At 36.4% G+C, this 27,638-nt stretch overlaps 1 protein-coding gene across 12 annotated transcripts in view; it reads left to right on the forward strand.

Annotated features, from left to right (window-relative positions):
• The first annotated feature begins 145 nt into the window (after positions 1-145).
• Positions 146-27,638, forward strand: part of Clock (clock circadian regulator) — a 143,474-nt gene continuing 115,981 nt past the window's right edge. For 10 of the 12 annotated variants that reach the window (XM_005392887.2, XM_005392886.2, XM_013518511.1 and 7 more), the window contains exon 1: positions 147-311. The gene's annotated coding sequence lies outside the window, so the exon portion shown is untranslated. Of the gene's footprint in view, positions 312-27,638 lie in introns of all 12 variants that reach the window. The other 2 variants (XM_013518512.1, XM_005392891.2) reach the window with 1 other exon arrangement.

Genomic DNA, 27,638 nt, shown 5'->3' on the forward strand with positions numbered 1-27,638 from the left:
CCCCGCGCTGCGCCCGGGCTCCGTGCTCCGGAGGTGCGCTTGGCGGGCGAGGCCGGCCTGCGGGGAGCGGTCGGGGGAGCGACGAGAGCGGGGCGGATCGCGGCCTCTGACCCGGCGCGTGACAGATCGGCGCGTGCTGTGGTCGCCTACTGTTGGAGTGCCGTTTTTATATGGTTTAAGGCTGTCTAGCCAACCTTGTCAGAAAGAAAAACAATGTTCTCTTTTGCAGCAAAGGAAAAGCACAAGAAGTAAAAGAAACTTGCACTCGTTGTTAATTGGGCTAGCGTGCTGAACCCGAAATCAAAGTGAAGGTAATTACACTTGTCAGTTGCATTCTCATTTGTAGCCTTAAGTGATCAGAAGCAAAAATTGTGGACTATTTCCCCTCCCCCACGTGTTTGAAAATAAGTCTTAAGAGGATGTCTGGAAGGTATTCTTTGGGACACCTCACACTGGTTTGCTTTAAAATCTCGTTGATGGAAGGAAACTGTTGTGTGAAGCAGTTGACTGAACGGAATGACATTAGAGGTTGGTTAGTCTCAAGAAGGTAGACTGAAATGGGGTGCAACTAGTCCTGATCAGGTAGGAAAAAAGAATGAGGAAGGTTTCTGGGTACTGACTTGGAGTGATCTCAAATTCGTGAAAGTGAAAAAAGCAAGGTGCGGAACTGTGAGTAGTGTTTTCTGTGTCCGGGCGTGTGCAGCACTATACACTTGTGTTTCCTCGGCTTTGTATAAAGATCTTTGTATAAGAAAGGGGCTTTGGCTTGTTCTTAACTGACCCCCAGTGCGGAGAGTGGTGTGCGTCTTCCCTTCTCCCCGGAGTAAAAACTAGAAAACTGATAAGGAAAAAGGGAAGTAATCTGATGAGGGAAGGTTGGGAAATGAGATGCACCATCTGTGTGTATTTTTTAAGTTTTATGCCCACGTTGTGAATTAATAAACTAAACAAAAATCCATCCTTAAGACAATTGATCTGGTTTTTGTTGCCTAATTTATGATAATGTTGATCCTCTCACTGGTTTGTCTTAGTATTAAAATTTCAACAAAGTTTAGGGTAACTTTAGCTATTTATACTCTTTAAGTTATGAGATGCAGAGGTCACGGACAAATTTAATTCTTAAAGATGTATGTTTGCCTAGCTAAAATATTTAATGATGTTATATAAAGTTAGCATAATGGTTGGATTATGCTGCTTTCAGAGTATAGTTTGTGTCCCCTCTTTATCTTTTTTTCAGTACTTACAGTTGTACAAAATTTTATTTCTATTGGCTTCAAAGTTTGACTGCTCCATTGGAATTGTGAACTTAGTTTGTGTGCTTTTTAGATCAGGAAACTTTCCTTTCCCTTAAGGAAATCAGGTGTATGTATGTATGTGTGCACAGACGTGTGTGCTTGTAGTTTCTTATGAAAAATGAAATGGAGAGGCTATGCTCTTATGGTGCAAAAAAGTAAATATTTTTGTGATGTAAACATTGTATTATACTTTAGGTAGCTTAATCGTTTTCATGAGGTTAAGATTGAAAGGCAGGTTATTAGAGAAGATAAAATTTTAGGAAGGACAAACTCAGAGTCCCTCTGGTGACTGATACATATAATCAAAGTAGTTAATAGTAGTGGGTAACAGTTGGGGACATTTTTAGTAATGCTACCAGTGCTGTTTTTTTAATTTCCTAAGCTGTGATATTTGTCTTCTTTGATACGTAGGTTTGTAGTAGTCAAATTAGTGCAAAATGATATTTGTTTTTCATTTGAACTCTGTAAATCTATCTGTTCGATCTTTTTAACGAACGAAATCACATTGCACATTTTTATTTTAAATGTTATTATGAAAATTATAAAAGTAAAATATTTATGAAAAATTAAAACAGTACAGTATGTTTATAAGTGCAAACTTGTGCATATTTCCGCTTCTATCTCACATCTTCTCCAGAGATAACTCCTTAACATTCGTGTATATCCTTCTAGATCTTTTTCTGTGCATTTACGAATACTTTGTCCTTTTCAGTGTTGAGCTCTGATTTGTCGTGTTGTGTTGTGATTGCTCTGTCAGTTTGTCTCTATTCTGGCCTTTTTCACTACCCACAGGGCAGAGAAATGACCTGCACAGCGTTAGAAAGTTTAACGTGATGTACACCTTAGGGCACGTTTATTTTTTTTGTAGTGAGGGGCCCAGTTAGTGTGAAGCTATTTGTAGTTTGTAGGGAGGCCAAAGTGATGTTTGTCTGGTATAGATTGAAGTGAGCGTGAAAATTTTGTTTCCATGACTTTTCTCTAGGAGTCTTTGGAACCCAAGTTATTGGGTGTTTGGTTTCAGGGGAGGAGGAGCCCTTTGCTTTGGCTTATTCTTTATTGCCCACTGGTGTGGAGGGCGATGTGCATCTTCCTTCTCCCCAGACCTTACCTATCTGAGAGTCCGAAGGGGCCTTTCGTTGTTTTGGTTTCAGAACCAAACTACAAAGCGTTTTCAAGTCTGTTCTTTTTAGGTGACAGAGTGCAGAAAGTGTAAAGTGTTGAGAGTATTTACCACTATGTGGGATACACAGATGCAGTACAGTTGATTCTGCAGTACATTGAGTTTAATGAGTTTGAGTTTAATATGGTTCAAAGAACAGTGTGTTCATTGTAATTATCATCAAGATAAGAAAAGACCAATTTTAGAAAAAAATAATGTATTTAAGTATGAGACTATTTCCAGCTTTTTATTTTCTGTGTTTTGTGAGTGAAGTTTTAAGAGAAATATGGCAGTGTCTGAACCTTTTATTAGGAAAGAACAAAGCCAACTTAGAAAGCTTAGGTTTAACTCTTAATATTAAGGAGTGAAGTTGCATCCTTACAGCAGGTAACTGAAACTGGTGGCTATTTTAATGTTTTTAAGCTTTCCCACTGGAAAGAGCCATTTTCTACTTTATTTCATAATTATGCTGTAGTGTCTGTGATCTTCAGATTTTAGAATTATTAAACTGGGAAATTAACCAGCTAACTGTTGTCCATCATCAGCTCTGTCAGGCAGTATTCGGATAGAGTGATCTGTTCCTATCCCATTCATCTCACAAAACTTGTATTTAATGTCACCTCTCCCTCACTTTTTTATTTCTGGTGCTGTGTCAAATGTTTATTTCCTGTGAAAATTTTAACAAAACAACAACATTGTGGGGAGGAAATCATTCAAAGTTCCAAAAAAAAAGCCAAAGCTTTTTTCTTTGTCTGTGTCCATGTAGTTCTTTGCAGATGCATAAAGTCAAATAAATTTTTAAATGTAGTTTCTTACAGGCATTATACCTCTGGACATTATATTGTCTCCTTCCCTGAGTCAAATTTTGAATGGAGTATACAAATTACATCGAGTGCTTAAATATTAGGGTAATTTAATTCTTACTAATTGACTGTTTAATTATAGAATAGCATTTATATTTACAGGTTGCTATACAACGATTTAATAGCCCTATTATGTGTCATTTCCATGAATTAAGTGGAATTAAACAGGGATTAAAATTTGTTTTTCACAAGTTTTTGATTATGCAAATGTTAAATTACCTAAACTCATTCTCAAAAATACAGTTTGAACTCTGAGTTATTACTTTAGTTGTGTATTTCACAAAGAAGTAATTCTGCTTTTTATTTTAAATATCATATGGCAACAAAGAGACTTCTAAGACTTTTAAAAAGGGGATTTTTATGAATTTAGATTTTTATAATATGTTCTTTTGGCTATCACTGTTTTTCAGAAACACTTTATTTTTATACTAAGGTCAAATAGTAAGACAAATATTTCCTTCTTTTTCAGAGAATTTATATTTAATCAGGAACTCAAACTTTTTAATTGTCATCATAGTGAAAAAAGTATCTGTTGGTTCATGTTGAGTTTATGTACTAAAAAAAGCACAAAAGTTAAACCATTTGCCCATCTTAGAATTTATCATTTGTATTAAAATGTGGTTTAATGTAAATAGATAACTTTCCTTTTTTTCTTAATCTCCTTTCTTCAACTATAAAAATAACATATCTCACTGTAGAAAAGTTAGGAAACACTAAAAAAGTATAGATTCAATTTAAAAAATACTGGAAACCCACCAAGAGAACCCAATTTTAGTCTCCTGGAATATTTTTTTCCTGTATTCTCTTCAGCCTTTACTATATATTAAACGTGTGTACTAACAGACAATGTTATAAGCTTAGAATGGATCCACCGTAGTATAGACTGTTCTGGTCATTTAACATATTTTCGTCAACCTATTTTTGTGTATTTCTCTAAATCATCATTACTTTAATAACTATGTAGTATTTTCTGTGCTTTTGTAATAATTTATTTACCAGTCTTTGTTGGATACAAGTTTTTAATTTGTAAACTAATACAAAATCAGGTAGATACTTAAAAATTCAATAGGATTGTCTTTGGAAGAATTAAAGTTCAAATAGAATGATACTGAATTTCTGTTGATAATATTAAACAGAAACTTTTTACTCTTCTGTAGTAATAATCCCTAATGATGCAATGAATCCACGATTTTTGTGGTGATATATTTTCATTCTAAAGTATTTTTTAAATTGTATTAAACTAACTTTGCATTTCATGAGCATAAGTCCTTTGAGTAGTGTGGCAGTATGATGTAGTCTGAACACACAATTAAAATTTGAGCTCTAACATTTCTTACAGTGGCCTAAATTCAAGGGAGAGTTTTTAAATTACTTGAGAAACACTTTAAATGGAAAGCCTAAATACCAACATATAACCCTTTTCCATCTAGGGGATTCTCATTAGCTTTAGCTTTATGTATTTCTGTGACTTTTCATTCATTGCTAAGGTATATAACATTAATCTATGCTACATCCTCCAGTTTAAATTGGGAGAAAAAGATCATCTTCAACTATTTCAAGAGAAAGTAGATAGGATCTTAAAGTTAGATACAGTAGTTTTAATGCATTGTCTATTATTGGAAATTAAACACTTTCTTATGTTATTTTTAATAGTGACTTCCTTTTTAAAGATTTTTTCAGGAAATTGCAAAATTTTTCGATGCTGTTTTCTCTATTCTTGGTGACATGAACTAATTGTTTTATTCTGATAGAGCTTCTTGCTTATTACCCAAAATTTGGTAACAAAGAACAAACTTCATTTGCTAAGCATAAGACCTTATGCTTGCCTATATTTACAGCATGGTGTAGGGAATAAGAATGTGGTGTTCTGTAGCTAACCTGCTTGGTGTTCACATCTTGGCTGTATCTGGTAGTGTGACCTTACACACACCTCACCTCTGGTGCTTCAGGTTCTCTTCTATAAAGTGAGGGTAAAGCTGGGGACGTGGTTTAGTAGTTGCATGCACAAGGCCCTGGTTTTACTGCCCAGCCCCGGGGATGCAGGGATGAGAATTACTCCACAGTGTTTCTTATATAGTTAAATGTTCAATAGATGCTAATGATTATTCTTTCTATTATTTTGATAACATGTACCAGACAAGGCCCTTTGGCTCCCAGTAAGTTGCTTAGAGTTTTATATATTTTTGAGTTTTATAAACTCACTATGTTTGGGAGAGCTTGACTTTTTTTGTTGTTGTAACTAAAGACAGTAAACTAGAACATGTTTCCAGGGTGCATGGTATTGTGTTTTTTTCTTTTTTTGTTTTTGTTTTGAGACAGGGTCTCTATGTAGTGCAGACAAGCCTTGAGCTCTCTGTTAGCCCAGGGTGACCTTGAACTCCTAGCAGTTCTCCTCCCTCAACCTCCTCTGAGTGCTGGAATTACAGGCATGGGGTATTGTGTATTTTTTAAACTTTTGCTGCCTGAAATTTTTATTCACAAGGCTGATTTTTTTCTGTGTTTAAATTTAAATTGAAATAATATTAAAACTTATTTAGGAAAAACATTCTCTAGATTAAGGTAAAATGTGACACATGTCTGAATCCCAGCCCTTGGGAGGCTGAGGCAGGAGGATCACCATGAGTTCAAGACCAGCATAGACTACACGGGGAGTTTAAGGGCAACCTGAACTACACAGTGAGACACTGTCTCAAAAAACAAAGACAAAAAAACACAAACAATTGTTCTGCAACTTACATAGTTCACTAGAAATTTCACAGATTTTTATCAGCAGCAAGAAGAGAAGTGAAAGAAATGAGTGCTATGGCTTTGAGTCTTAAGTGTCCCCAAGAGGTCCATGTAATACATAGGCTTGCCCTCAGGGCAGGCCCTGGGCACTGGAGCATCTGTAGGAGGAGGGGCCTGGTGGGAAGTCCTAGGTTCCTGGGGACCCTTGAAGGAGTTATGAGGGCACTGCACTGCTGTGTGCTCTGGTCATTGGCATTGGGCACCCTCATCCAGGCCTTAAAACCGTGCATTTGCCTCACTGTGGACTGGAAGCTCTCCAACTGTGAGGCCAGATCACCTTTTTGTCTTTATAAGTTGATTGGATGCAATTAGTGAAAAAAAATACTTGGCTGAAAGTTTTTCTGTCTTTCAGGAAAGATGATTTAATTATGAAGGTGTCTTAGTTTCACCAGTAAAGTGTGTTGTGAGAAATAAATTTACATTATTTAACTTCTTTTTAGTCTTTGTCACATATTTTTCTGAGTTTGTTGCTTAGTTGGAGTTGATCATTAGAAAAATTTATAATATTGATCTTTTTCTTTTGGAAATGTTTTTGTAAAAGTGAGTTATGCACCTTAGAAAAGAGTTAAAATACCAAAAACTAAAAAAAAAAGAAATCTGTGATGAAAAAAATCACTTAAATCTCAAGGACAAGCTGTTAATACTTTTTTTCAGGTTTTTCTAAGGGATTTGTGTGTGTGTATATATGTGTGTGTATATATGTGTGTACATGTTAGAATTTTATAGCAAGTGGAATTTGTGCAGATTTGTAAATAGTTTTCTTCTGTCTTATTTCTGAGTGTCTGCTGGTGAGTAAGCACATCTTTATTATTTTAACCAAGTTTTACTCTAGTTAAGTTACCTTTTGCCAGTAATAGTTGAGTTTGTAACTACTCTCAACTTTAAAATCATGTATTGTCCCTTGAAAATTGTTTTTCTTTTTCTTTTCTTTTTTTTCCCCCTTACCGGGAGTTGAACTCATGACCCGCTGAGCTAAATCCCCGGCCCCCCAGAATTGTTTTTCTTTTTGACTAGTCTGCTTTTTTATATCTTTTTAATACTGTAACTAATAATGTAGAGTAAATTAATACTTTTAGTAGTTTGAGATAAATTAATACTCCCGCCATTCTCTAATAATGCCAATTCCTTACAATGCTTTATTTCGGTGCACAGTGGGTTTTTTGGTATCATGGTTGTTTTGTATTTTACTTGCACCATGTGTTCCCACAGACATCACTAGTATGGTTTTGAAGAACTTTTGTTCATAGTTACCTTTCCAGGGCTCTGGATATTTTGATTTATAAACTTGTAAGTAAGTTGGTAGTTACTTTTTTTAAATAAAGTTTAAAAACTGTCCCATTGCTTTCTTGGTTTCTGTTAAAGTTAGGTATCAGTCTTTCTTTCTTTTTTTTTTTGGCCTTTCTGAGACAGGGTCTCGCTATGCAGTTCAGGCTGGTCTTGAGTTCACTTTGAGGCCCAGGCTGGTCTTGAACTTGAAATGATCCTCCTGCCTCAACCTCCCAAGTGCTGGGATTACGGGTGTGCGCCACCACGCTTGGCAGTATCAGTCTTTTTTAAAATAATGTTTTAGCTGTATATTGCAGAAAAAATGTATTTTTCTTTGGCTGCTTTTAAGACTTGTTTTATAGCCCTGTGGCTAAGTTTGTGTTGAGGTGTGGTTTTCTTTTTAAGTATATTGCTTTATGTTCATAGAGCTTTTTAAATTTGTAGCTTTTGATGCCTTGGAGTTTGGGAAAGTTCTGTCACTGCCTCTTCAAGTATTGCTTCTACCTCTTTCTTCTTTTTGGATTTTAATTATATGTATTAATGATCATGTTACATATGTATGAAAAGATTTTTTCTGTGTAAATTTCAGTTTGGATGTATATCTTCTATTTGCCTACTATGTAGGACACCAAAATATCTTCTTTTTAATTCAAACCAGTCTGTTGTGTTGTTAATTTTGCATTGTAATTTTGAATAGTAGAAATTCATTTGATCCTATTTTATAGCTTTTGCTGTTGTCTCCTCTGTCCCCCCCCCGCCCCCCTGTACTGAGGATTAAACCCAGGGCCTTTGCACAAAGCTACCCATCTTCCCTCCCCTGACCCCTGCCCCTTGCTGTTTTGAGATAGTGTCTTGCTAAGTCATTAAGTTGCCCAGGCTGGGCTTGAACTCAGGGTCCTCCTGTCTCAGTCTCCCAGAATGCTGGGGTTATTATTTTATAGATTTTTAATAGATTCTAATTCTTTTGGACATAATTAGTTAAATGCTTATTAATTCCATCTGCATCTTGGATTAGTCTGTTTATATTTTCTATTATTGATCATGTGGTGGTATGTTTCTGTCTCTTCACATGCTTGCTAAGTTTTTCTAAAAACTGGTCCATTTCACTGAAGATGTTGAACTTGCATCATGTTGTTATCCTTTTAATATCTGTAGAAAATACTGTACAGTGAGTTGAATATTTCCGTAATCTGTCCAGACTTAATATTGTTCCCAATACTGCTAATTTTGGTACTCTTTTTTCTTTACCAGTCTAGCTAGAGGTTTATTTTATTGAGATTTTCTAAAAGTTAGCTATTGGCTTGACTGATTTCCTCTAGTTTTTCTGCTTTTATTTCCTTATTTCTGCTCTGATTTTTAATATTTCTTTCTTTAGTTTTCTTTGGGTGTAGTTTTTTCTTTATCTAGTTTCTTTAGAAACTGAGATTACTGATTTGTGATATTTAAAAAATGTAAGTGTGCTATTAATTTTGCTATAGGTGTTTATAATCCTTGGTGTATTGTTTCATTCAGTTGGGTGTACTTTCACGTTTCTCTTTTTGGGATGGAGTTCCTACTGTATCTCTCAGGTTGTCTTGCAGCCCCGTGGGGTGAAGTGATCCTTCTGTCCTAGCACTCACCAGCAGGTGAGCTGCAGACACATGCGGTCAATGCCTGCTTCTTTCTGTTTCTTTTCTTTGACCTCCTTCCCTCCTTCCTTCCTTTTTTTTTTGGGACATGGTCTTACCATGTAGTTCAGGCTGGATTTGAACTCCACAAGGAGTTCAGCCTCCCAAGTGCAGGGATTGCAGGTGTGCACCACCACACCCTGCTGATACCTGGCTTCTGGTTTCTCTTTTAATGTCTTCCTTTATTTGTGGGTTATCTGTGCTGCAATTTTTGCTGATTGTACTGTAGTTTTATGTTCTGTACACATTACAGTGGTGCGTATAAGAGGCAAATAAGAGCAACGTCATCCAATTGGAGTGTCCTTTGACCATTTCTTTGTTTTGAATATTGTAATGTATATAATATATACAGTTCCTCATTAGTGACCAATGTATTTAATGACCTAGTTGCAGGAAGGGAACTTGACCCTTAAACGAGGACTTATCTGTATTTAACAGTATGTTATTTGGTTTCCAAATATTTGAGGACTTTCTAGAGCTCTTTCTCTTACTTTTACATTGCAGTGAGACCCTTCTAAATTCATTGAGATTTGTCATATATCCCAGAGTACGGTGTGTCATGGTAAATGTTCCATATTTGAAAAAAATGTGTATTCCGTTGTGACTGGGTATTCTGTAAATGTCAGTTAGGTCAGGCTGGTTGATTGTTTTGTTTATACCTTACTATTTTTGATGAGTGCCAGATTATTCTAGACAGGTGGAATAGGGAGCTTGTCAGCCTTAAATTACAGGGATGCTGGGTTGCTAATTTAGTAGTTTGGTGTAACTACCTCTAATCTGCCCTTATTCTCAGGTATTATATTCAGGGTTTTTAACTTAAAGCCTGGTGGACTTTGTCCCTTTATAACACCAAAGGTGGAAAATTTCACTTTGCTTTTTGAAGTTCCTCAGTTAGCTATTTAGCCTTTTCTCAGTAAGGCCTCAAACCTAGGGCTTCAAGCATGCACTTTACCACTGAGCTACTTCCCCCCTACAGGGAGATAGATCTTCTGCAAGAGGAGAGTACTAGGGTGGGGGGTAAAAAAGAATTAAGATGTGTTATTTACATGTACCTACTCTCCTTGAGGATTGTAATCATCCTCAGGTAATCATCAGCAGGTGTGTGCTATCAGGTTGAGATAAAGTCCTTCTGTGCTTATTTTTAAAAAATCATAAATGGATGTTGGATTTTATCAGAGGCCTTTTCTGCCTGTATGACGTGATCATATGGGTTTTGTTCTTCTGCTTGTGTGGTGCATTACATTTATTGATTTATGTACATTGAACCATCCTTGCATCTTGAGCATGAAGCCAGCTTAGTTGTGGTTATGATCTTTTTGATGATTTGTTGCATTCTGTTTGCCATCTCCTGTTGAGAATATTTGCATCTGTGCTCATTAAAGAGATTGGCCTATAGTTCTTCGTTGTTGTTAAGTTCTTATCGGGTTTTGGTATCAGGGTAATGCTATCTTCCAGGAATAAGTTTGGAAATACCTTTCTTTTCAATTTCATTGAAAAGTTTGAGGAGTGTTGGTGTTATATCTTCCTAAGTTGTTGTAGAATTCAGAAGAGAATCCATTGGGTACTGGACTTAGTTGGCAGACTTTTTATTTCTGTCTCAACTTCACTGCCTGTTATTGAGCTGTTCAGTATTATATCTTGATTCAGTTTTGGCAATTCTTATGACTCTAGAAATCTGTTTATTCTGGATTTTCCAATTTATTGAAGTACAGTTTTCAAAATAGTTACTCATAATTTCTGGATTTCAGGGGTGTCTGTTGTGATTTTTCCTTTTTCCTAATTGATACTGGCTTTTCTTTCCTCCTCTTTGTAAATTTGGCTAAGGGTTTGTCTATTTTGTCTATCCTTTCAAAGAACCAACTCTTAGATTCATTGTTTATGGTTTTTTGTCTCAATTTCATAATTTTCATTCTGATCTGTATAGTTTACTACTTTGTACTACTTTTGTATTCCAGTTGTTCTTGTTTTTCTAGGGATTTGAGATGATCAGAAGTTATTTGAGATTTCTCCTTTTTGGATGTGGGCATTCACAGCTGTAAACTTCCCTCTTAGAACTGCTTTCATTGTGTCCCTTAGTCTCTGGTATACTGTACTGGGGTTATTATTTGATTCTAGATAGTATTTGATTTCTTCTGTGAGCCATTAATTATTCAAGAGCATATCATTTAATCTTCATGTATGTACATAATTTCTGTGTTTTTTCTTGCCATTGATGTCTTGTTTTATTGCACTGTCATCTAATAATATGTATGGGATTATTTTGATCCTTTTTATTTAAGCAAGCTTTCTGGCTTAGTATATGGTTTTATTTTGAAGATTGTTTTGTGTGCTGTTGAGAAGAATGTGTACTTTGTTACTGGTTGAACACTCTATAGGTACCTTTTAAGTGCATTTGAAGGTATGATTCAACTGCAGTATTTCATGGCTGATTTTCTTTTTTTTGGTTTACTTGGTCTGTTTATTTGTGAAAGTAGAATGTTGAGGTTCCTCACTGTGATTGTGTTGATATTTGTCTAATATTTGTGTCCAGTTCTCTTTTATAAAGTCGAATGTGTCAGCATTCAATGTGTATATATTTACAGTTACTATCTTTTCTTGTTGAATTGTTCCCTATACCAGTACTTAGTGAACTTTCTTGCCCTTTTTTGTTTGTTTGTTTGGTTTGTTTTTTGAGACAGGGTCTCATTATGTAGTTCGGGCTGGCCTTGAACTCGTGATGCTTCTCCTGTATAGTCTAGGCTGGTCTCGAACTCATGGTAATCCTGCTTCAGCCTCCTGAGTGCTGGGATTATAGGAGTGTGCCACTATGCTGGCTTTTTTTTTTTTTTTTGGCCTTTTCTGAAAGTTTTGTCTGGAATTCCAATTTGTCTGCAAATGAATAGCTACTCCTACTTGTTTCCAAACTTATTGTATGAAAAATTATTTTCTGTCCTTTGATTTTTAATCTGTGTGCTTCTTTAAATATTAAGTGTGTTTCTGGTATACATTGTTCTGTTGGGTTTGTTTTTTAATCCATTCTGCTAATTTGTAAACCTAATAATGTGTCTCTTCTTTTTTTTGATTTTGGTTTTTTTCCGGTACCAAGAATCAAACTCATGACCTTGCGCTTGCCAGGCAGGCGCTGTGCCGCTGAGCTAAATCCCCAGCCCCTATGTGTCTCTTCTTGATGCTAAATTTGAGACCATTTACACTGAGAGTTAATTACTGAAAGCTCTTGACTGATTCCTGTCATTGTATTTTTTTTTTTCTCTTGTTGATTCCTTTATTTTTTACTTTTGCTTAACTGCTTGCCATACTTATTTCAGTAGGTCCTTTGGCATTGATATCTTCATTGTCTCTGTCTAGGATATCCTGGAATATTTTTTTGTAGTTCTGATTTAGTAGTCATGAATTTCCTAAGGTACTGTTTGCCACAGAAAGGCCTGATTTCTCCATTCATTTTGAAAGGTAGTTTTGAGGATATATTCATCTGGGTTAAAAGTGTTTTTTTTTTTTTTTTTAATTTTTATTTTTTTAAGGTTTGAAGAACTTCCCTGTAAGCTTTCCTGGCTTTTAAAGTTTGTATTAAGAAATTTGCATTAATTCTAATAGGTTTCTCTTTATGGGTGGTTTGTTGTTTTTCTCTTAACAAGTTTTGCCCTTACGTTGGACTTCTGGGATTTGATACTTCGTGGAAAAATTCTTTGATGGTGGCTATTTGCAGTTCTGTGTGCATCTGTTGTATGTTAAATCCCTCCATACTTGGAAAAGTTTCTGTTATTTTTCTGTAGATGTATTTTTTTGTGCCATTCATCTGTTTTCTAATTTTTTTCAAGTTGTAATTAATTTGGGTAAGTTTTGTTTGTGTTATGTAACAATTGTTGGGTTCGTTTTCTCCAACCTCTTGTTTTTAAGGTATCTTTGGTCACCTGCACCAGCTCTTTCTTCTAGTTGTGATACTCCTCACATTGATCACTTCTCTTGACCATACTTTGGATAGAATTTTTTTATCTCCTGGATTTCTGTTTGGTACCTTTCATGGTTTCTAAGTCTTTGCTAAATTTATCATCTATATATTGTATTATTTTGGTTAGCTTGGCTAGATTTATTTTTTTATTTTTTTTTTTTTTGAGACAGAGTCTTGCTATGCAGTTCAGGCTGGCCGTGAGCTCACTTTGTAGCTCAGGCTGGTCTCGAACTCGCAAGACTCCTCCTGCGTCAGCCTCTTGAGTGCTGGGATTGCAGGCATGTGCCACCAGTCCCTGCTTTAATGGCTAGATTTTTGTATCTTCATCAGTTAAGCTTGCTGATCATTTCTTTAATAAGCCCAATATCTGTTTAATTACATTGCCTTTGAGCTTGCTGCACATGTTATTAATCTGTTTTTGTTTCTTTTATGTCTTTATACAGTTCATTCATTTGGTTTTTGATTTTCTATCAGTGCTTAATTGGATCAGCTTTGGGGGGAGTTAGGAGTTTTTGGAGGCATTTGTTACCTTTTTTCATGTTTTTTTTTTTTTTTCCTTTGCTTGTGCTGAGGGTTGAGGATCAGTTAGAATGGAAAGACTGTTGCTGGTGTGGAGTTTTTTCTTATTAGTGTCTACTTTCCAGTGGTGGGATTTTGGCTGTAGTTGTGCTTTGGTATTTATCTGTCTTCTGAAACTATTCAGTTTAATGCGAGTGGACCTTGTTGCTGCACTGCAAGGTGAGACTCCTATTAGTCATAGGTGTCAACAGGTCTAGTCATATACATTAAAAATGTGTTTTAATAATTCCATCGTTTTATCAATTCCCCATACAGACTGCCTTATGCTACTATGGACATATAGACTGGGGTATGATGGGAGGGAAAGGAAGAGAAAAAGGAAAGGGTAAATCAGTAAGAAGAGAAAAAAGCACACTACCAGTAGATACAAACACAGACAGGAGGTCCGACTCTGTTGGAGTTACTTTTATAGCTGGAGTAGAGGACTAGTGCTGAGGGTTTGAGAGAATATCTGTGGAAGCAGAAAAAGGGACACAGAGGAAGGCAAGTGTAATTAGAGACTGAAAGAAGCCATGAGTACGTCAGAACCTGTCAGTATGAAGACAGCCTGTGTTTGGATCACAGCCTGTGTTTGGTACACAGTTTTGGTGAGGATTACCCTGACTTATCCCTGGGATGTACTATGTAAAGCCAGTGTTTATACTTATTTGCTGATATAGAGACACCTCCTGTGTATGTATTTGCTCAAAGGAGAAAAAGAAGTGGGGGGAGATAAAGGGATAAGAAAGACAGGAGGAGAGGGAAAATAGAAATAACAAAACAGGGTTCCTGGTCAGTGTTGCACGCCTGTCTTCAGCTTGCCCGAGGGCCTACCAGTGCCCTCAAACTCTGCTAGCTGGTTTCAGTCTCTCCAGTGCCCTGGCTTGCTCATTGTGTTCCTCTTCCCGGTGGAAAGGTTAGCAGCCCCAGCAGTGCAGCTCCCTCCCTTAAGTACTGTGTCCTCTCCCAAGATAGCGTGTACGTGGGACCTTGGGTATAGGGGTGCTGGGGTCCAGGTGCAGCCTGGCTATTCTAAATGTTCCTGCTACTAGAGTTAGATTTTGTGAGTTTTTATGTTTGGCATTCTTTTTTGCCCTTTTCAGTTTATCTGAGTTTTCTCGTGTACATCTCATTTTATAGTTTTTCCTTGTACGTCTGGTGATACTTACTGTTGGCTCATGTTTATTGCTAAAGGAGTTTTGATTGTTTTAGGTAGCTGTTATTTGATTTCCTTTCTTGTATGGGTAGATTTGTTTTCTAATTGCCGTCTTGGAATGAGAAGGCGTGCTGGCGATTCTTGGTACATAGGTGGACCATCTTGTCTTGTGAAAAGTTTAGATTGAAGGCACATGATCAGGAAGCCTGTTGCTAGGGTTAGGAGCATTCCAACTACCATACTGAGGTGGGCTGTGTGAATTCTAATATACATGCCAAAAACCTCAATTTCTTTCTGAATAGTTTGTTAAATGTCTTTAGCAAGGTATATAGTCGTCCCTCCATATCAGCAAGTTTTGCATCTTCACATTCAGCCAGCCATAGATGGAAAATACTTGGAAAAAAATTGTATCTGTACTAGACATGTGCATTCTTGTCTTTCATTATTCCCTAAACACTAGGTATTGTAATGAATAATGTGCAGGAAGATGGGCATATGTGCATATGCATATGTGAAAATACCACCCCATTTTACATGAGAAACTTGGATGTCTCTCAACTTTGGTACCAGGGGGTGTTTCCTGGAACAAATACCCCTTGGATTCCAGATACCAAAGGCAACAACATTTCAGTTTTTATGTATTTGGAGAGTGGAAAGCTATGGAATTTGTGAATCTGTAAGTTTGGGCTGGGTGGGCTTGGTTGGCAGGAGAGGTAGTCTTTCATTTTTAGAAAAATAAATCCAAATATTCACAGATTAATGATACGGTACATGGAGTAGCATGCTTTACTATTAGCAGAGGGAAAGGGGTTAGGGCAATGACGGTGAACCTTTTAGAGCTTTCAGTGATATAAGCAGCCCTCTGCAGCAAGTGTGCCACAGGTTCACCAGCACTGGGTTAGAGTCTGTATGAAACAAGACAGGTCCTGAGTTAAGTCGTTGAAATAGATCATAGGTATGGGGGAGAAGAGAGTTCATTGTAGCATTCTGGATACGGCTGTAGAGAGCCCTTGCCCAGCATGCGCAAGGTTCTGGGCTCAATTCACAGTGAAAAGCATGTGTTATTTGGAGGAGGCTTTGGTTTCTTAAAAAGTTAGAGAAAACTAGGTAACATGTAGTTTGCTTAAACATTTTCTGTCCATCACATGCTGATGTCATTCTTCTTCCAAATCTATTTATCTCTTAAAAAAAAGTGTGTCTCTTTCTTGAGGGCCCCATTCTATTTTATTTGAGTGTATACTTTAAATTCTGCCCAATAAACCTATGTATTCCTCTTAAAAAACAAAAAGACTGCCAAGTCTTTGAAAATTTAGGACTGGGGATATAGCTCAGCAGCACAGCACCTACCTGGCAAGTGTAAGGTCTTGAGTTCGATGCCCGGTTCCAAAACAAAAAACAAAAACAGCAACAACAACAACAAAAAAAAAAACCCAGAAAATTTAGAACAGTTGTGTTATGGTTTGTGTCTGTGTGTCCCCCCAAAGCCTCATGCGGTTATGGGGCAGGCTTTTAGAGTTTGATTGATTATGGGTGTGAGAGCTACACCCGCCCTGGGGTGGATAGTTTGCATATGTAAGGGACGGGAAGAGGCTGCTTGAGGCCATTCCTCCCTTTTAGAGCTTGTTGCTTTTGCTGTGTTCTGCCGCCATGAGCTGTAGCCCTCTGCCATGTGCCACTCTGCCTTGTAACCTGCCTAGTATGGACTAAAACCTCCACAAACTGTAAGTGAAATAAAGCTTTCCTTCCTTAAATTTTGGGCATCAGATATTTTGTCCCAGCAATGAGAGAAAAGTAACCAAGACAAATTGCCTTCCCTTATTTTCCTTTTTATCCTCTGTGTTGAGGGAGAGCGTTCAGTTACTGTATATAATGTTTCACATTTGTTTAATTTTTCCTTTTGATGTTATTTTCCTTATTCTTTCCTGTATTGATGTAGAATGGAAGTTTGATCTAAGGCAGTGTTTCTTAACCTCATTATTGCTCACTTAAGCTCTTTTAGACATTTTCCCTTTATTATTTACCTCCTCCTCTCCATGACTTGAGGGCAAATATACCACTGTGGTTTAGAGAGGAAATTTGATTGACTACTTGTGAGTTTTGGTTTTTTTCTCTTTTGGTGTGGCATTGTTGCTGTTAAAACTCTCTGTTCTCTGTTCTGGGTCGCAGACGCCCTGTACTTTGCTAATGAAAATGTGTGCTTTAGCGTAATGCTAGGTGAATACAGGAAGCAATCTTTGTGTTCACCCACTTGATATGACAAATGGCTGGCAAGGTGTATGCATGTGTGTCAGAATGTAAATAGGTGAGTTTTACCCATGTTATGTGCCATATTACATTTTTGTGTATTTATAATTTCTTTATTACACATTTTCTTTTGATTTTTCTTGTAGCATTAGCCCAGTGTAGTGCAGTACTGCATGAAAACCGACTTTTTACAACTGCAGGAGGAGGTCGAAAGTGAGTCGTCAGGTGACTTGTTTACCAGTGATGCCTTGGATCATGCAAGCCAGAGAAGTTAGCAATATAGGACAGATATGACAGAAAAGTATAGCCTTGAAAAGAAGACCTTGATTCAGATGAGGAAGCAAGTAGTAATATAAATAAATATTTGACTCGTCAGGATGCTACAAAATGGTTATGTACACCTGAGCAATCCAATGTTAGAACTAGGTTAGAAAATGTTATTAGGTTCTTGCCAGGGCTGAAAGTTACTGGACAGAATGCCAACACTGTGATTTAATGTTGGAAATTGTTTGTAATGGGTGATACACTACAAGGTGTTTTGAAATACACTAATAGTGAAATACAAGAAAACATTCTATATGCATCAATAGTAATACTCAAAATATATTTATCATGACATCTCACTATCTGAACTAAAAGCCTTCATAGCAGGACTTTATCATTATGAGAATCTAAAGGATTCATGGTGAAGTGACAGATGTGATGTTGAGATTTTTAGAACAGTAACACTCTTAAGAGATTTGATTTCTGTTTTGATGACAAAAAAGACACTGACAGTTTGACTGCTGTTTGCTCGTTTGTGGAAAGCTTTGTTTGAAACTGTCAAGCAGTTTATTCACCATCCAGATACATGACAGTTGAGGAACAAACTGCATCATTTTGTGGTGGTTGAAGCTTTTGGCAGTGTTATGCCAAGTAAACCTTCCAAATACAGTATAAAAGTATATGCCCTGGAGGGCGCGGAGCCATTGTACACCATGACTTTAGAAATTTATCCTGGAACTCAGCCACCAGGTCTTTAATAGTGCAGTATGAGTTTGTGAACAGACTTGTTGCACCTATTTAAAAGAGTAACCCATATGTCACATTTAACAGTTGGTTCCGTAGTAACCCATTGATACTACATTTGCTAAAAGAACACCAGTTGACCAGAGGAACTATGCACTAGAACAAAGCAGAGATTCCTGAAAACAATTTGCAAGTCCAAAATAGAGAAATGTATATAGTTCCATCTTTGGGTTTCAGAAGGACATAATATTGGCCTCCTATGTGGTGAAGAAAAACAAAGTAGTATTGATACTGTCAACATAACACCAGGATGATCAGATTGATAGTGAGGCAGGATTTGGGGCTGCATGCCTGTAATCCCAGTGCTTGGGTGCCTGAGGCAGGAGGATCTTGAGTGTTCAAGGTTAGCTTATGCTACATGGCGAGTTCAAGGCTAGGTTGGACTATATTATGGAGAAAAATAATAAAGTAATATTGATACTGCCAATGTTACGTATGATGATAAGATAGCGATAAGGTGATAAGATTGATAGTGAGGCCAGATGTGGTGCTGCATGCCTGTAATCCTAGCACTGGGGAGGCTGAGGTGGAGGATCGTGTAAGTTCAGAGTCAGCCTGTGCTACATAGTGAGTTCAAGGCCAGCCTGGACTGCATAGTGAGACCCTAAAGACACAAACAAAAAAAAGATTGACAGTGAATCCTTGACACAGACGAAGCCGGAAATGGTCACATTGTGCAAGACAAAAGGCAAAGCAGACTTGCTGACCAGTGTGCAGCACCTGTGGTGTCACTTGAACAAAGCATTGGACAGAGGCTGTGTTTCACTTGCTCTAAGAGTGAGTTATAGATAGTTTTACAGTTCACAAAGAAAGAACAAACAGACTATCACAGAGAAATTTTCTTAGACGATTGGGGCTAGAATTGATAAACAATCAATTACAACGGAGGAAGAATAGTCTGTATCTTCCCAAAAATCTCCAAAGAATTGTGGAGCAGATTAGTGAACAAACAGGTGAAACATCATGAGAACCTAAGAAAACAGGAAGACCAGCAAGATGTCAAGTATGTCCTGCCACAGAGACCAGGAAAGTAAAACACATGTGCTGTCAGTGTGGTACTTGTGTAAGGAACGTGTTATCCTGTGTGAAAACTGCCTGAGGTGTGATAATTGAAGTAAAGATTATTTTTGTGGTAGAGTTTTATTCACATTTTCATTTTAATTCACATAGGAATTTATTTTTGCTATTTTTTAGATTTAGTAAGCAAACAGTGTATGTAGAAGTTGTTTTTTATTCTAAACGTTCAATATATTTGATGTTTTATTGATATTTCATTTTCCTGCTAAGTGGATATTGTATAATAGAGCCGGAAGCTCCTAAAGAAAGAGGAAGATGAGAGAGGTGACAAGCATGGGCTGCGAAGGAGGAAAAGAAAGCAAAACACACGTGCTGTCAGTATGAGACTGTGTATGGAACATGCTGTTGTCATGTATGAAGACTGCCCTAGCTGTGATAATTGAAGCAAGGATTATTTCTGTGGTAGTTTTTTTTGTTTTTTTTTGTTTTTTTTTTTTTTGTTTTTCTCTGGTACCGGGAACCGAACTCACAACCTTGCGCTTGCCAGGCAGGCACTTTTGCCGTTGAGCTAAATCCCCAGCCCCCTGTGGTAGAGTTTTATTTGTATTTTCATTGTACTTCACATAGACATTTATATCTCCTGTTATATTTTAGGTCTTAGAAGCAGGTAAAGAGTTGATATTGAAAATATTGATATTCTAAACACTCATTACATATTTGAAATTTTATTCTCCTAAATGGACATTGTTTAATATAATAAAACATAAACTTAAAATTAATAATTCATCAGTAAAAATACACCTAAAAAAATAAACATGGGCATCACACACCCCCATAATGTGCCTTTTCTGAAAATTTGCTGTGATGCCTCCAGGAATGCAAAATGTAAAGGGCTCATAGGTTGTGATTTGATTCTTCTTTAACAAAAATATTTAGTAAGTATACTCTGTACTGTACTACATACTTGTATATATAAGGAAGTATGACAGACATGATTATCTCACTCTTAAAGATGCTAAAATTGACCAGCAAGCTCCTTTCATGACAGTATGAACCCAGTGTGAAATTTGTCATGACTTTTCTAAATAATGTTTTTAGCATACCTTGAGGATTATTACCTATTTAGGTCATTTCTTTTGTTCTTGTTGTTTTGTTTGTTTGTTTTTCTTCTGGTACCGGGAGTCGAACTCACGACCTTGTGCTTGCCAGGCAGGTGCTGTGCTGCTGAGCTAAATTCCCAGCCCCATTTCCTTTGTTCTTACTAGCTGAAATTCTCTGAAGGACTAACCCTCACTAATTAGGTATCTTTACCTACCTTGAAATACAGTTGACAAAACAATACAGTTGACAAAACAGGTAAGCAAAGAATTTTGCAGAAAGTTCCTGTTACTTACAAATTTTTGATTAGCCTTTGGCATACCATCAGTAACTATTTGATTTAATTTTATTAGTTAATTTTTTAGCAGTTCTATTAAGGACTTTCATGAGTAGTAGTCTGTCTTTAGTGAATGACAACAAAATTTACTCTTACACTGAGTAAAACTTACTCTTGCACTGGTTATGTCTGACATTATGATTATATCATTGTAAAAATTTTTTGATTACTCATCAGTTATTTCCATCTTTCCTAAAAATACAATGTAGAAATGGGGAAGAATGATCAAATCACCAAGGAGAGTGGTAGAATATGGAAATAAATGTCACTATTATATATTTTCCAGTTTTTAATGTTTTTGCATTGACCAAAGTATTGGGTAATTTTTTAAGAAGTTATAAAAGAAAGCCAGGCATGATAGCACACTCCTGTAATATGAGTTCAAGGCCAGCCTGAACTACATAGTGAGATCCTGTCTCAAAAAACCAAAACTGAACAGATAAACATAAAAAAGAAACCTGAAGACATTATCTTTGTAGGAGCCTCTTACCTATTATTGAGCGTATTGATAATTTTGAAATTGTCATTTGGGAGAAGATGTTTCATGTCTCCTTAAGAAATTGCAGGTTAATATATAGAGAGAAATAGCAGTACTTTAGACTTTGTCCAGTAGAAATTTAGTGTGAACTTTTGGACCAGCGTTGTTAATAAAAACTTAATGTGAACTGCAAATGTAAGCTCTATATGTAATTAAAAATGTATAATTAAAAATTAAAAAGTAGGTCACATTAATTAAGCAAAGTCTTAGAGTGTAATTGCTCAGATAATGATATCCAGATGAATTTTCTCAAATTAATCAATGTTTGAATAATTATATTTCTAAAAATGTGGTTATTCTTACCTAGTTAATTATTTAACAAGAAGGGATACTTTCTGATGAGCCTGTACTGTTATGTTGCTAAAAAAAGTTGATAGTATTTCATCTTTATGATGTTTACACACCAATATTTACTTGATAAATTTGAGGTAAACAAATGCTTTTTGTATAGTAAGGTGATTAAAAAGAAATGATGTAGAAAAAGAAATGTAGTTGGATTTTTTTCTTTTAATTGGTGCTTATGAATTTAAAAACAAGTCTTACGATTTTGGAGCACAAAAGGTAATATCCTGTTTTTAACAAAATTGTAAGCCTTCATAGACTAAACAAAAATCCTTAAACTACTGCACTTTGGTGATGCAAGTACAAGAAGAACTACAACTGTTGAGAAGTGGGTGGGAAGTTAGAGACATTAGAAATCTGGAGAGAGAACAGATGTGTTTGAAGTGTGGCTGGAGATGTACCCGGAGATGCATTAGAGATGTATTTGAAGTCCAGAGTCAGTATAACATGCATATGCTAAAAATTTATTCATGAGCAATTAATTGCTTTTAGATGACAGTATCCATGTCATCCACATATATTTTCAAAGTATGGAAAAAATGGAATAAAATTTTGGTTATGACTTGCTGAATTTTTCTTTTAAAATTCTAAAGTTTTTTATTATCCTCTTACCTCAATTCATAAAATGATTTAAAAACAAAGAAATGCCTTTGGACAAAGAAGTTAAGTAGTGGTGACTGCTCTGCATTCTGAATTGAGTGGATGGTGCTCTGGTTATCCTTTGTTCACTAAGGGCCTTCTGTTTGCTTACTTGTCTTAGGACAAATTTTCTGTTACTGTGTTTCACTATGTTGTTGTTAAATTTGCCCCACCTTTGGCTTAGCTAGAGCCCCTTTGTATGGTTTCTAAATCTTTTTGATATGTTCAAACTAATTTTTGATAGCTTCCTTGCTTTCAAAATTAGAATTAGTAATTTCACATGGTTTAGAAATAAAGATGTGTGTGTACACATATACATACGTTATGGGTATGTTGTATGTGGAAATGCATACATATATATGAAAGTGTATATCCATCCGTGTATATGGTAGAAAGTACACAAATGAGGCAAAATGTTAAAAGATGTTGATTCTGTGTTAAGGACATAAGGCTGTTTCTTATTTAAGCTATAGTGTACATATTTTTTCCACTAATTTTGCTAATGAGATTGAGCATCTTATGTGTAGTGACCTTTTTAAAAATTTATTTTATTGTTATAAATTTTGGATACTAATCTTCTGTGGTATATTTCCCCAGTCTGTGGTTTATTTTGGTAATTGGAAAAATTAAAATGAAGATAGATTTTGAACTTGAATGAAATCAAGTGTATTAGTCTTTTTCCTTAAGGTTTGTGTTTATTTTGCCTTGTTTTCCTTTAAGGTTTATGATTATTTTTAAAAAGTCATTTTTTACCCTATAGCTATAAATCTATTCTCCTGTGTATTTTCTTCTAAAAGTTTTTTAAGTTTATAGTTGCACTGGGTCTCATCCAGCTGAGATTTATTTTTATGTGTGGTAACAATGTAGGTCCAGTGCAAGGTCCTTTCCCCTTTGTATGCATGGCACTAGTTTTTGATTAATCTGTTCCTTCCTGTTCATTTATAATCCTGCCTTTTTAAACATCATGATTCAATAACTGATCTTTATTCTATTCTGTTATTTTGAAAGAAGTATATTATAAACTTTGACTATCTTTAAGATTGCTTGCTCCATTTCTTGCTTTTTATTATTTTTTGAGATAGAATCTTGATATATATAGTTCAAGCTGATCTTGAACTCATGACAATACTACCTCAGTCTCCCAGTGCTGGTGTTATAGGTGTGTGTTACTATGCCCACTTTCTCCTTTTTTCTTATTCAAATTATCATAGCTTTTTTTTTTTTGGTACTGGGAATCGAACTCATGACCTTGAGCTTGCTAGGCAGGTGCTTGTGCCCTGAGCTATATCCACAGCCCTACTGTAGCTGTTTTGTATAAATATTAAATATCATTTTGTCTAGTTAACACATATTTATACATATACATTATATATATAGACACAAGTAAGTTTAAGATATTAATAAGAATTGCAAGACACTCATAGTTTTATATAGTGGTAAGAAAACTGAAATTCAGAACAGGAGAATAACCTGCTCAAACTTGTCTTTTATGGGCATGCCTTTTTATCTGCATACTCCTGAGGGGCAGTCATTCTTTGGTCATTGTCAATACATGGAGCATTAGTAAGAATCAGAATTCTGGGCACCAACAAAAATGTAAAACTTGTACATGTGGGCTAAATATAAAAATAAGTAAGGAGGCAACTTACTGTAATTTCATTTAGTTTTTAAATTAGATTTTCTACCAAAATTATAATTACAGTTTTTTGAAAAACTGTTCAAATAAAAAAACAAAACAATGAGCATAGACCTGGAGGTGTGACAAAATTTGTGTAAGGGAAAACAAGTGGATGGGAATGGCTGCAGCAGCAGAGACGTGGAAGAGGAGGTAAGGGTGAGCTTTGGGAACCAAATCAGAAATCACAGGAAGGAGTTGTTGAAGCAGCAAGTTTTACATCTTGAAGGGTTGAATGTCATCATCAGATATGAGTATTGCAGCATTCTGATTCAAGTAAGGAATGGGCTGTGGGCTTGAGGCTGGAATTGGAGGTAGGAGACATAAAAAATAATTATGAAGATGAATTCCAATGCAGCCACAGTGTTGAGAAAATTGTGAGTAGCAAGAAAGGGTGCTACTCACAATTTAAAATGCCTTTAAAACTTGTGGATTGTGTGACCTTAGGATCATCTCATTTTGTTTAGTTAGAAAAAGACCTACTACTTCAAAAGACTTTGGAGGAAATAAAACTGTGTATTATATATACATTTGTTTATTTTAAACATGTACTGTAAAATTAAATATGTAGTGAGATTCTTATGGTCAACATCCTCAGTAGTTAAACAATAACCCAGGGATGTTGAAGCTTTTAGAGCTTTCAGTGATAACAGAACTGGAGCCAGCTGTGGCATGTGCCATAGGTTTGCCGCCACTGTAGTAACTAATGAGTGACCCAGAACAGGAGAGCTCCACTGGATAAATTACCTGCTTTTTTTCTATTCTCTCCTGGTGACCACTTGAAGCCACAGTGTTTCCATAGCACTTACCTGAAGGTTTCCTGCATGACTGAAAAATTAGCTGTAATTTTTAATGAAGCAGTAGATATTATAGCAGTGCAGCCCTTTTTTTTTAATTTTAAAAATAAAAGGAGGAAAACATTAACAGACAACATTTTACAAAATAGCAAAAGAACACTACAGACAGTACGGAGTTACAAACAGAGTGGTAGGGAATTAACAATACTTGTTGTATTACATATTGGTATCTTCAAAGTGGTTTCTCATGAAAACCAATATAGACATGCAATGCTGATCAACCAAGGACTCATTGACAGTTTCTTTCAGCAAAGAAATAGAAGACAGTAGAACAGCCATGTTAACTATCCTGCATATACATTCATACAAAATTTCTCCTTCTTTCCCTTCGCTTTTCCCACATCCTAGTTGCCCTTTACCCTTGAGCGTTTTCCTATCCTTTCACAATGTCTATCATACCTCCTAGTTTAAATTAACTCTTTCAGGTTTTACACTAGTGAAACAATGCAGTGCTTACACATGCAGGTCTGATTTATTTCACTTATGAGTATGGTCTGTAGTTGTGACCATTTACCTATAAAGACCTCAAGTTTATCTTTCTTTATAGCTGTGTAATATTCCATTATATAAAAGTACCACAATTTTCTTATCCAATCCTCGGTGGACGGACATTTGGGTTGCTTCCACATTTTAGCAATTACAAATTGTGCTGCTATGAACATAGGTGCACATATATCACTGTGATATAATGTTTTTAGATCTTCTGGGAAAATACCCAGCTGGGGATTTAGCTCAGCGGCAAAGCGCCTGCCTGGCAGCACTTTTATTTGCTTGATCTACTTTCTGATTTACTTCCCCTGATACTGCTCCTCTGGAATTGCCAACTCTTCCTCTCAAAAAGCATTAACCCATAAATTTTACCTCAGACTTTGTTTACTAAGGGATCTAGTCTGAAACATTTTGTACCAAAGAAGCGTATCTTATCTTCATGACAGTATTTTTTGGAGTTGAATTGTTCACTAATTCAATCTGCACAACAGGGAAGTGATTGGTGGTAGTACATGGGGTGGTAATGACCCTTGGATGTAGTTGGCATCACAGTTGTAAAGCTTTCATCTGTGGTTAATTGGGGGTGAGGTTCACGGGAGGCAGGGAGTTGGGAGCAGACAAGTGCTTCACTTGATAGGTGTGGAGGCAATGGTAATTGTAAGGATTATGGTATAAGGTAGTTGCTTTTGATGACTTGGTGACCTTAAAAAAGAGGTCAGATTTAGGACAACTTCAGGTACACTTTGGAACCAGAGGGCTTCAGTGACATTTTTACATAAGATTCTTGTACTGTTGGCCTCAGGGAGACTGTGCTAGAAAACTCGCCCTGAGTGTGATTTTTAGGGTGACAGAATTGCAGAGGAGACCAAATATACAGCCTTTCTTTTCTGATCAGATTTTATTGGTACATTTTATTTTTTTATTTTTATTTTTGGTCTTTTTTGAGACGGTCTCGCTGTGCAGTTCAGGCTGGCCTTGAGCTCACTTTGTAGCCTAGGCTGGCCTCGAATTTGCGATGATCCCCAGGCCTCAGCCTCCTGAGTGCTGGGATTACAGGTGTGTGCCACCATGCCCAGCTAAATTGGTACATTTTAGATCTACATAATGATCACATTCATCATAAAGAATTTATACCTGTACATAATATAATGATATAACTTTTTTTCCCATTCCCCTAACCACCCTTAAATCCTGCTTCCCTTTCCCTTTTACAGAACCTTTGTTTCCATGTTTTCCTTTTCTTATTTTTTTCTACTTTCCCCTTCTTTCCTTCCCCATCTCCTGTCCCTTATTCTACCTTTCTGAACATTTTCTTCTTATTTCAAATGTACCTGTTACACATTTTGATACTTATTTATATTTTTGGTTTCTCACACACAGAGAAGCAATGTAGTATTTACACGTGTGTCTGATTTATTCCAGGATTTGGCTGTTATAAACTGTACCCTATAAACATAGGTGTGCACATGTCAATGTGGTATGATGCTTTTAATTCTTTTGGGAAGATACCCAGGAGGAGAATGGCTGGGTTAAATAGAACCTCTAGTTCTAGTTTTATGAGAAATCTCCACACTGATTTCCACCGTGGGTGCACCAGTCTACACTCCCACCAACAGTGGAGAAGGGTTCTTTTTTGCCACATCCCTGCCAGCGTTTGTTATTGGTTGATTTCTTAATAATAGCCAACTAATAATAGTTGGCTATTAACTAATAATAGTTGGCTATTAGTCAACTAATAATAGTTGATTTCTTAATAATAATTTCTTAATAATCTTTCTGGGGTGATCTGGAATCTCAGTGTTGTTCTACTTTTCACTTCTTTTTTTTTCTTTTTGGTACTGGAAATCGAACTTAGGACCTTGTGCTTGCCAGGCAGGCACTTATGTGACTGAGCTAACTCCCCGCCCAGTTTTCACTTCTTGAATGATCAGTGGTGTTGAACATTTTTTCATATATTTATTTGCCATTTCTCCTTCTTCATCTGAGAAGTGTCAGTTCATCGTAGATGCCCATTTTTGGGTTAGGTCTTTAAATGTGAAGGGATCTAATTTTTTTTTTTTTCCCAGTACTGGGAATCAAACTCATGACCTTGCACTTGCCAGGCAGGCGCTGTGCCACTGAGCTAAATCCCCAGCCTCTTTTTTTAGTTCTTTATGTATTCTAAATAGTAGTCCTTTGAGAAACAGCTGGCAAACATTTTTATTCCCAAACCGTGGGTTGTCTCTTCACTCTTTTGGTGATTTCTTTTGCTGTGCAAAAGCTTTTTCATAAGATGAGATCCCAGTTGTTGATTTTTGTGATAGCTCCTGTGCAATTGGGGTTTTGTTCATAGAGTCTTTGCCAACACCAGTGTCTTCCAAGACTTCTGCCTATTCTATCTTGCAGCAGATTTAGTGTTTCTGTTTTAATGTTTAGATATTTGAACCATTTCAATTTTAGTTTAGTGTATGGTGAGAGGTATGGGTCCAGTTCTAATCTTCAGCATGTGGAAAGCCAGTATTTCCAGCACCATTTCTTAAAGGAGGCTGTCTTTCTTCCAGTGAAGGGGTTTGGTACCCTTGTCAAAGATAAGGTGGCTAGGGTATGTCTGGAGTTGTTTCTGCATTTTTCTAATCTGTTCCATTGATCCTTGGGTAA

This window comes from Chinchilla lanigera, unplaced genomic scaffold (genome assembly GCF_000276665.1).
Source record: "Chinchilla lanigera isolate Chin_1 unplaced genomic scaffold, ChiLan1.0 scaffold00046, whole genome shotgun sequence".
Taxonomy (NCBI): domain Eukaryota; kingdom Metazoa; phylum Chordata; class Mammalia; order Rodentia; family Chinchillidae; genus Chinchilla; species Chinchilla lanigera.